The sequence below is a fragment of the Aegilops tauschii genome, chromosome 3 (genome assembly GCF_002575655.3).
Source record: "Aegilops tauschii subsp. strangulata cultivar AL8/78 chromosome 3, Aet v6.0, whole genome shotgun sequence".
NCBI lineage: Eukaryota > Viridiplantae > Streptophyta > Magnoliopsida > Poales > Poaceae > Aegilops > Aegilops tauschii.
Genome location: NC_053037.3, coordinates 572,131,130 through 572,140,955, shown reverse-complemented (window position 1 = coordinate 572,140,955; position 9,826 = coordinate 572,131,130). Strand labels below are relative to the sequence as shown.

Sequence of the window (9,826 nt, the reverse complement as noted above, 5' to 3'; positions counted from 1 at the left end):
GCTGTCTTTTCAAAGACTTTCTACACCACCCATCATCACCAGAAAGTCAATATCTTATACACACTGCCGATAAGCTTAGAAGATTCAGTACAGTTCTGCTGGATATCTTGCCATATACCTCTGCAAACTTACATGACTGATTGACTGCAATATCTACTGTTTCAGGAAGAGAAACAACAATATGCAATATCTCAAACGCACCGCGGTTAATCTTAGAAAATTCCGTATAGTTCTGCTGGAGAAGCAATGCACTTCTACAAACTTCATGTTTTTTTCAGTGAAATGAACAGAGGTTCTCAAGATCCAACTTACATCACATGACCGCAGAATCTAGGGTTGTACGACGTGGCATGAATGTCTATACATTTGTATTTGTAAGCTTAATATTTGCTATCAAACTCGGAACTAAGTACAAGCCTATTATTCATACTCATACTTATTGGCCAAACAGCAGACAGAACGACACGTGTTGATTGCAGAGTAGATGAGATGTAGGCAAGCCCAGCTGAATAATATTGATAAGTTGTAACCAGTGACGATAGTACAAAAATCAAAGCACAGGGGGATCATTGCTCTTGATCATGTCCCCCGTTCAGTGCAGGGGAAATAGGAGGCCAGATTATTATAAAGGACGAGATATGTATGTGGTTCATACCAGGACAAATAAAACGACGATCGGAGATTCTTAAGGCCCAACCTACATGCTCGGTTGACTGCAATATCTACTGTTTTAGGAAGAGAAATAAATAGCAAAATATTATACGCACCACGGTTAATCTTAGAAGATTCAGTGTAGTCCTGCTGGATAACTTGCAATACCCTTCTGCAAACTTGAGATTTTTTTTCAGTGAATTGAACAGAGGTTCTTAATATCCAACTTACGTTAGAATCTAGCGTTCTACGACGTGGCATGAACATCTGCACATTTGAATTGCTTCACATAATATTTGTTAACAAACTCAGAACCAGGTACAAGCCTACTACTCATACTGATTGGCGAAATAGCAGACAAAATGACAGATGCTGACTGCAGAGTAGTGACAAATACTAAAGAAGAAAACACAGTAAAATGACATACAATAGCTAGACAAGATGCCATCAAACTGTCAAAGCCCATCTGAAAAATATTGATTGGTCGTCCATTTCCATACCTCATCAGAAAAACATAGCTTTCTATCATAGAAGTCGTACCCAGTGACGATATTACAAAGATCAAAGCACAGCGGGATCATTGCTCTTGATGTGTCCCCTGTTCAGTGCAGGGAAAATAGGCGGCCAGATCATCATAAAGGGAGTGATATGAATGTGGTTCATACCCGGATGAATAAAACGATGATCATATGGTGCTTGCTCAAACACCTTTTCAACTAGCCTGCTCCTCAGGTGAACATGAAGGACAACACCATATCTCGCATAAACCAAGAACACAAACTCGGCATTGTCCCCGACTGCAGCAACACTAAGAAAATCGCCATCTTGTGCCATCCAAACCCAATCATGGCCAGCAGAAAGTGCATATGGCTCGCGGACACAAAATGTGTCCACCAGCAGCCAGCCGCCTGCACCATCGCTGTCGCCTGTCATCGGATGGAGCCACACACTGAGCTGAAACCCGTCTGCACTGACAAGATAGAGCCCGGAACCGTCCACACATGAGAGCATGTAATTGCGCCCTATTCCAGCTGGGAGCTCGAGCATGAGGAACCTTGCGGCAGCCAAATCTAGACCCAGGATGCACCCAAAGCTGGTCACCACGAAAACCTTGCCACGGACAGGTGGTAGCATTTAACTTATTAACCTTGAAGAACCGCTAGGCAGGATGAAGCCAGCCATGTCGCCTTTAAATACTCGTGCCACCGCCTGTAAATTCCTTGTCTCGTCAAGGGCATTTTAGTCATTTCACCTTTGGGTATAAATCCCAGCAGCTCCCGTGCAATGTAGAACCCTAGCCGCCTCCCCATCTGCCGCCCCGCCCGACCCACTCACCCCGCCGCTCCGCCCGTCCCGCTCGCCCCCTTCCCAGCCGCTCGCCCCGCCCGTCCCCCTCGCCTCCCCCTCCTCGTCGCCCCCCTCCTTCTCCTCCCATCGCCGCCTCTCCTCCTCCGCCCCTCCTCCACCCCCTCCCCCCTCCCCAGCATCTCGTCCGCCCCGGGTGCGGGGGCGAGCTGCTGCACCCACTCCCCTCCTCCAACTCCCCCACCCCTCCTCCAATGGTGCTCCCTCCCCGGCTCGAGCCCTAGGGAGCCCCAAGCGCCACCAAGCACGGCGAACGGCGGTGGCCAGGACGTTCGCCCTCAGCGATTTCGACGTCCGAGTCAAGGTAAGAAGCCTTGTGGTGTTTCTCCTCCAACCTCAAGATCCCATCTTGCTCGTGCGCCTCCTCCCGCATCGATCTACCCCGCTAGGTTATTCTCACCCCTTACGCCCTCATGGCCCTGCGAGCGGTGGCTGCGCAAGAACGACAACGTTGCACGGGATTGAACCAGAGGGATGGCCCGATGTGATCTACCCTGTCCATAGGATAATTTCTACATGTGTTTTGGGTAAGGATCTGGGTGCTCTTCCACCAGATCGATTTTGTGCCTCCATTGCTTGCATTATCTACTCATTTGTTCATGCTTGCCTCTTCTTTTTTTTCGTTTATAGGATCACCGGTGCTGATTTGCTGCCTCATCTTCTGCTATGCGTTTGCTCACTGTGTTTGTTCCTAGGTGAGCCTCTCTCTTTTTCCCATGCTCTTGACCTGCTCGATAAAATGCTTGTGTGGCTACAAGCTATTTTCTGCCTTGGGTTAGATTCCTTTTGGTTTTTTGACAAACATGTGAATTCCTCCTGAGTGAAAAAATGGAGGAGAAGAGGAGAGGAGGAATTACTTCGTATGTTTACGCAGCATGAAATTTCTAAAGTTAGTTTACAACTTGTTAGTCAATTTTGGTTGTCTTGCAAAGTAAAAAAAATCAAGTAAATAATTTGCTTATTCGCTAAGTAAATTGGTATTCTGTTCGTTGGGTCCATCTAATCACTTTCTCGTGCATCCAGGTCGGCACTACTGTTGTCACCGGGCAAAATGGCCGACTGGCCATGGGCAGGCTCGGAGCCCTCTGCGAGCAGGTAACTGAATTTTCTGACCAAGGAGCTTTCTAAACCTGTAAAAAATCATTCTGACAGTTGCTGACCGGTAAATATGTTGAACTGTTTCAGGTGAAGAAGCTTAATTTCCAGGGGTATGAGGTGATTCTATTCGCCTCCGGCGCCGTTGGCATCGGGAGGCAGAGGCTCAAGTACCGAAAGCTCATCAACAGCCATGTTGCAGAGAGTTTTTTCTCACAGCAGTTTACTGACGGTCATTGCCTCTGGTTATCGTCACTGCTTGTGTGCTGATAATTCTCCTTGCTTGAAGTTTTGCCGATCTGCAGAACCCACAGTTGGACCTGGATGGGAAGGCCTGCGCTGCCGTCGGCCAGAGTGGCCTCATGGCTATCTACGATACACTGTTTAGCCAAGTGGGTTTGCTAACTATTGTTCTTTCTTTTGTTGTTGTTGTTGTTGTTGAGGTTAACGGTTTCTGACATCAAACTTACCTTACCGCAGCTTGATGTGACATTGTCTCAGCTTCTTGTTATAGATCGTGATTTCCGGGATCCAAGTTTTGGGCTCCAGCTTCATGAGACTGAATTTTGTTCAAGGTAAAACCAGCCAAGCCGGAGATTGCTACAATCCTAATTTCTTTTGCAATATATAGTTGAGAGGACTCGCCCCTGCTACTGTCACTATGGTTTCTATTGCCGATTATAAAAATTATATTCTTCTATGCTTTAGTGAAGTTGGGAGGAAAGTGTTGTGGAAAGGCAGAAGCTTTTGTAGTTGTGTTGTTCTTAATAATGGCATTGAAGGCCCAAAAACATAGATTTGGACAGGTTTTATCTATGTAAAAAACACAAAAAAAGAGCTGCATGATATTTGTTTCTCCTGGAGTTTCTTCTTATCAAATAATTCAAATCTAATTTACACTTCATAAAATATTACATGTCAGACTCTGAAACTTGTTGAAAACAATGCTTGTTTGGTTGTAGAAAAACAAAGCAGTTTTCTGAACCCTGCTACTATCACTATGGTTGCTATTTTCATTTTTGTTGCAGAACAGTTCTCTCATGGTGTTTCTATTAGCTGCGAGGAACGTTGGGCTAGCTTTTGTCTTGAGTCTCTTAGGTGTTATTGAGAGGTTGTACTTGCCAGTGAGCTAAATGGCCCGTTGGAACAATGTGACTGCTTGTTTGACCTTTTAAAATGGTTTGGTGGTGCAGATAAGTTTGGTCACAGCCCATTGGATTTAGATTTTAGGAGCCGTGTGAAACAATTTCTTAGGTAGGTTTTCTTTTTCTTAGGCAGGGCATATAGGTAGCATGGGAAACAATTTCTCGAGTAGGTTTATTTGTTTGTTATTATATCTGGGTACTTATTTTCTGATGTTTTTTAGGTTCTCTGTATAACATGGTAAAGTTGCTGGTATGATTTTGGAAGCAACACTGATTTTTTTCTGTCGACTTTGTGGACAGGCTAACAGTGAAAATTTTATTTGTAAAATATGGCGATCCCTATAATGGTATTTCTGAAGCTTCTCTATGCTTGCTTTCCTACCAACAAGCAGTAATCCAATCATTGGTGCACCAGGTACTATATCATGTGAGAAAATCGAACTGCCCATTAATAAGACATGATTTTCGCTCACATTTATCATGCTTCGCCACTCACAAATAAATACTTGGGCAATTGCTCTGTTTTATATTGCGAGCCTTAATTTGCGGTGGTAGTAGCATTGTTTGCGTTTATTTGAAAACCAGCACTGAATCACCATTATGCCTTACAGTTATAGTGGCTCTTTTTTATATTGTATTTGCTGTTAATATGGTATCTTCTAAACTATGTTACAGAATTTTCAGTTGTGTTTATACTACATTCTTTTATAAATTTACAGCGGCCATCCACCAGGACGATGCTGGCAGCCAAAGAAAGCTCCTTCCCCACCGCTGACAGCCGAAACCGTTCTTGTGCTCATCAAGGTCCCTTTCACCTCTCTAACCTCTGTGTTAATTCCGTCTGGTTCTAGGCCAATTAAGGTTTTTTGTTTTGTTTTTTGCTTCCACTCTGTTTGATTTAAGCGTGGTGGTCAGATCCTCTTCAGATGTCCAGTTGAGACACCTACCCATTTCTTCTCTCATTTTTCTCTTGAGAGGAGAGGAGAGGATGCTAACTAGCGAAGTACTATACTACTACATTTCAAACCATAATAAGGTCCTTCGGTAAAAACAAAACAAGATTTGCAGCGTCGCAGTAGCAAAATTCCAGCATCCACTAGCCACACAAAAAAAGTATGAGAGGAATTCAAGGATTAGTTTATTATTAACCTATGTAGTGTATGCACTGGTAGTTGATGGAGTTTCAAGCAACAAGCATGGAGCACCTTCCTCTTTCTATCATGTCACTTACCTGATAATTTGGTAATTCTCTCTGTAATGTCATTCATTTACCTGATAAAGCCAATTTATTTGGGGCTCTCTGTCATTCATATGTTTAGTGATGCAATCTGAATTATTATGTAGAGGTTACTCCAATCCTCACTATTCTTCTATTTGTCTCTGTTTAGTGTTTTACTTTTTTATCAGCGTCATAATAGATAACCATATCTACATTTGTCTCTATTTTCTGTCAGATTAGTCAATGTATAGGACTGCGCTTTTGTGTGTCCTTTCCTTCAAGCTGTCATTCAGGAGAAGAGAGGAGCGAGGCCTCGATCCAGACTCAGGAGGAGGAGGAGACGAGGAGCAACACCTATTTTTATTGTCCGTCAAGCCCCATTATACTTTGCGGTTCCAGCCACCTGATCACTAACTTGAATAAGTAAGTAGACCATTATATATGATGGTCTTGCTTCCTTTTGTGATCATGTACCTATGTTAAATCCGGTGAGAAAAGGCGGCTTCCAAGCAGAGGATGCGGCAGTGTTGGCCACGTTTGGTTTTCGTAAGCTAATAATCTATCCCTTCCTACCTACTTCCTTTGTGTACCACATTGTAACTAATCATCTATGTACCAATAGTAAAGACTTGGGTGTCTGAATATTCTTACAATAGTTGTCTCTCTCTCGCCCTTTGTGCCACTGGCGCAACGAGTCATCTAGTTTTTGTAAGGAAGGCTGCAGCATTCGGGACCTCTGTCACGGCGGTGGTAGGAGCGCCCCAACAGCCGGATCCCAGCAAGTACACTTCCGCACGGACTTTCCGCCCGGCCTTCCACAGATGTATCAAGGTGATGCCGCCGCGGCTCCCATCCTCGGTTAGGAAAATCGTAGTGGACACCCGTCCAGCGGACTCAATGTGGGGCGGCGGGATCGGTGGGAGGACCACCTCGGACTCCCCGGAGAGCAACGGCGAGAGGAGGGAGCGCTTGACCCTTCCGCCGTGGAAGAGTGTGGTGATGAGGCGGCCGTTCCGGCTGTGTCAGATACCCGACCCACGGCAGCGGAAGGCGTCGTTGCAGGAGGAGGCCACACGGCGTGAGAGAGCGGCGAGCTCCGGGGACTGCTCGAGCTGCACGAACTGATACCGGGCGTCGTTGCTGACGCAGAAGCCGAGGAGGCGGGGTGGGTGGCGCTCGCGGAAGAGGCGGAGGAAGGCCGGATCGGACGCGTGGAAGAGCCACCGCTTGGAGACGAGGGCGGCGCGGACGAGGCAGTTGGGGAAGCCGAGGCGGAGGAGGATCTCGCGGAAGAGGTCGTCGTCGCCGAGCACCGACCTCACCGACGCGGCCGCGGCCGCCGTAGTCGGCCTGTCGCCGTCCATGATTTTTGGATCTGGGGGATTTCTCAGAGTCAGAGGAAAGGGGATTTCTCTACAAGTTTTTTTCTCTACAAGTGAGACTGGGAGTGAGGGAGTACTACTTGGGCCAAGGCATGGTATCATGTTTTTATTAGCTCGCCAAATGGTGTATCGTTGAAACTAGTAGTTAAACTTTGCACGAGAATAGTTCAACTTTGTTCTAAAATCTAGAAAGAGGTTAAACTTTGCAAAAGAGAAGTTCAAAAAAGACGGTAATAATAATTTTGCACGTTTAAGTGTGCTCACCTTGGTGCAGGGCATCCCGACCATTTTCCGCGTTGGACATCCATTTTCCGCGAACCATTTGGTTACATTTCTTCGGACATCTTGCAAAGATATTCACGTCTATTTGGTTACCACACCCATGTTTCAGGGCTCTAATGCCCTTCTCAAATACTTCGAGCACCTTATTAGATGCTCCCGGGGTCCAATGTAATACATTCATATACGGTTTGGTTCGTGTTATCGATGGTTGTAACTGTCCTACATATTACTCATCATTTACATGATCCATATGTACACGTACATTCTCTTGGACTGTTTTTCTTTCTTTCTTTCTTTCTATGGCATGACCTCTTCAATGATTTCTTATATGCACTCCCACCCTATAGACTATATTTGAAAGAATGTCTTAACAGTTCGAATATTGAATTCTAAGTTTGAGCTCATCTGCTCCTGGTGAACAGTATTTTTTTTAAAAGAATCTAAATCTTTTCTCCAAGCAAGATGCTGAAATGCGTGATATCTGTCTAAATTTTAGGGTGTTTGGACATTCGAGGAGCTCATGGCAAAAAAAGGCACAACCGGCTCCGAATAGTGTTTTTTCAAATGTTTCCAAAACACCCTGAATTTGTCTTTTTGGGCACGAGCTCCTCGGATGTCCAAACTTCATCAAATTTGCATGGACATCACGTATTTGAGCATCTTGCTTGCAAAAAAGTACATCTTTTTTAAACTATTTTTAGCAATTTTACTATTCATGTTTGGGCTCATCTGAGCCCGGGAGCCAAATTGTTGTCAATGGGATTTTGTGAGAAATAAAAGAAATTAATTAGAGATTTCTAGTGGGGAGACAAGAATGGCCACCGGAAGTCCAATGGATGGCCTGTGACCATATGATCAAACCAAAAAAGGCATGAGGAATTGGGTTTAGGGACGGGCATCTTTTAAACCCGGCGTTGCTTGCAACATAGGGATAAAGTTTGCTGCAAAATCTTGACAGTTTATGTGCAATGGTACTTAAATCTAAGTATTACTGAAATGCCGACTTGTTGGACACGGATTTTGCATCAAATGCCTCTCAAGCCTGTAGGGGCCTCAAATTTGGTATGGAGCTCCTGAAGAAAGGGCTAATATGGAGAGTGGGAAATGGCAAAAGCATTCAGGTTCTATGAATCGGCCATGTTTAAGAGAAGATCGAGGCTTCGGTGGGTAAACCAACTTATGATCCAGGGCACTAATTCACGGAATGGCCAACTTATCAATCAGATCTTCCAACATTTTGACGTGGATATAATCTGTAACATGAAGTTAGCTACTTTGGATGTTGAGGACTGTGTCTGTGTGGGATAGCATTTTGAAAAAACCGGGGTATTAAAGGTCTGGAGTGCTTATATACTAGCACAGAGAAGCTTTTAGTCAGTGGATTGAAGTTCATTTGAATTAATCTTTTTTGTTATGGATTTTCCTAGAGCTGGGATTGGTTAGTCTGTTAGTTTCTTCTTTTGTTTTTTTGTAACCCTGTATATATTTTATTTAATGAAATTACAGTAGAACTATTGTTCTACGGTTTCTGCTTCAGAAAAAAAAGGAGACCACCCTGTGGCGTCTTTGTCCTCAAATGACGCATCAGACCGAAGCCTTTGGGATGCCATCTGGAAAGTGGAAGTGCTGAAAAAGATAAGAAATTTCAGGTGGAGAGTCGCTACAAAATCCCTTACAGCCAAGCGAAACGAATTCAGGAGAACAATGGTTATGGATGACGTTTGTGAGGTTCGGGTAACGCCATTGAGGACGAGAACTATGTTGTCATTGAGTGCACAAAGAAAGTAGAGCACTGCGTCATGAGGGACGAATGGAGCTTATCGGAAGAATGCAAATTCAGGAACACGGGAGATGACTGGCTTGAAATTCTTCTGTGCAATAGCCCAAAGGAGGTAAGGGCTGAAATTATGTTGGCTCTATGGAGATCTTGGTTTTTGAGATAAGATTGCATGCATGGCCTGGGGAAAGAATCAATCCCGCGCTCCATTGCTTTCCTGAAGCAATATGCAGAGGAAATTAAAGGATTGTCAATGTTTTCAGTGGAAGCGGCTGGGAAAGATGTGTGGACTGTTGAACCTGATCAACCTCGGACCCAAGTGATCCTGTGGTAAACCACTGGTCTGCTCCAGATATTGGCACAGTTAAAGTCAATTTGGACGCTTCATTTATCCCTGTCACAGGTCAGAGGCATGCCTGAGCAGCAGCGAAAAATCACAAAGGCCAGGTGTTTATTTCAGTCTGATTGGTTTACTAAAAAAGGCTTTCACCCCGCTTTATATATAAAGCCACGACCAGATATACAAATCCGGATACAACACGCCACCACCCCACACAACACACACATCGAAGGCAAGATACAAGGGTGCCGATGCACCGCAACACTACCCAATCGACCACCAAGCATACTACAGATGAGCCAAAAGGAACTACTTGGGGCCGACGAGGACCTCCCGAGACCTAGCCACCGACAAGTGAAGCGGGACAGTGATGAAGCATGGACTCCAAGGCGGTGCCTTCAAGAAGGGCACGGCACCGATAGTCGCCACGCCCGACCCCAAGGATCAAGTTTTCATCCGGAGCAACATGAAGAGAAGAGAACACCGCGATGGAGCCTTCATGAAGGAAAGGACGCCCGTGGTCGCCGCCATCGTCGGCCGGAGAAGACCGGGAAAGTTATGCACTTTGTT

At 45.1% G+C, this 9,826-nt stretch overlaps 1 pseudogene; it reads right to left on the bottom strand.

Annotated features, from left to right (window-relative positions):
* Positions 1–1,212: 1,212 nt before the first annotated feature.
* On the bottom strand, positions 1,213–7,242 carry LOC109737042 (uncharacterized; annotated as a pseudogene).
* Between the last annotated feature and the right edge of the window lie 2,584 nt (positions 7,243–9,826).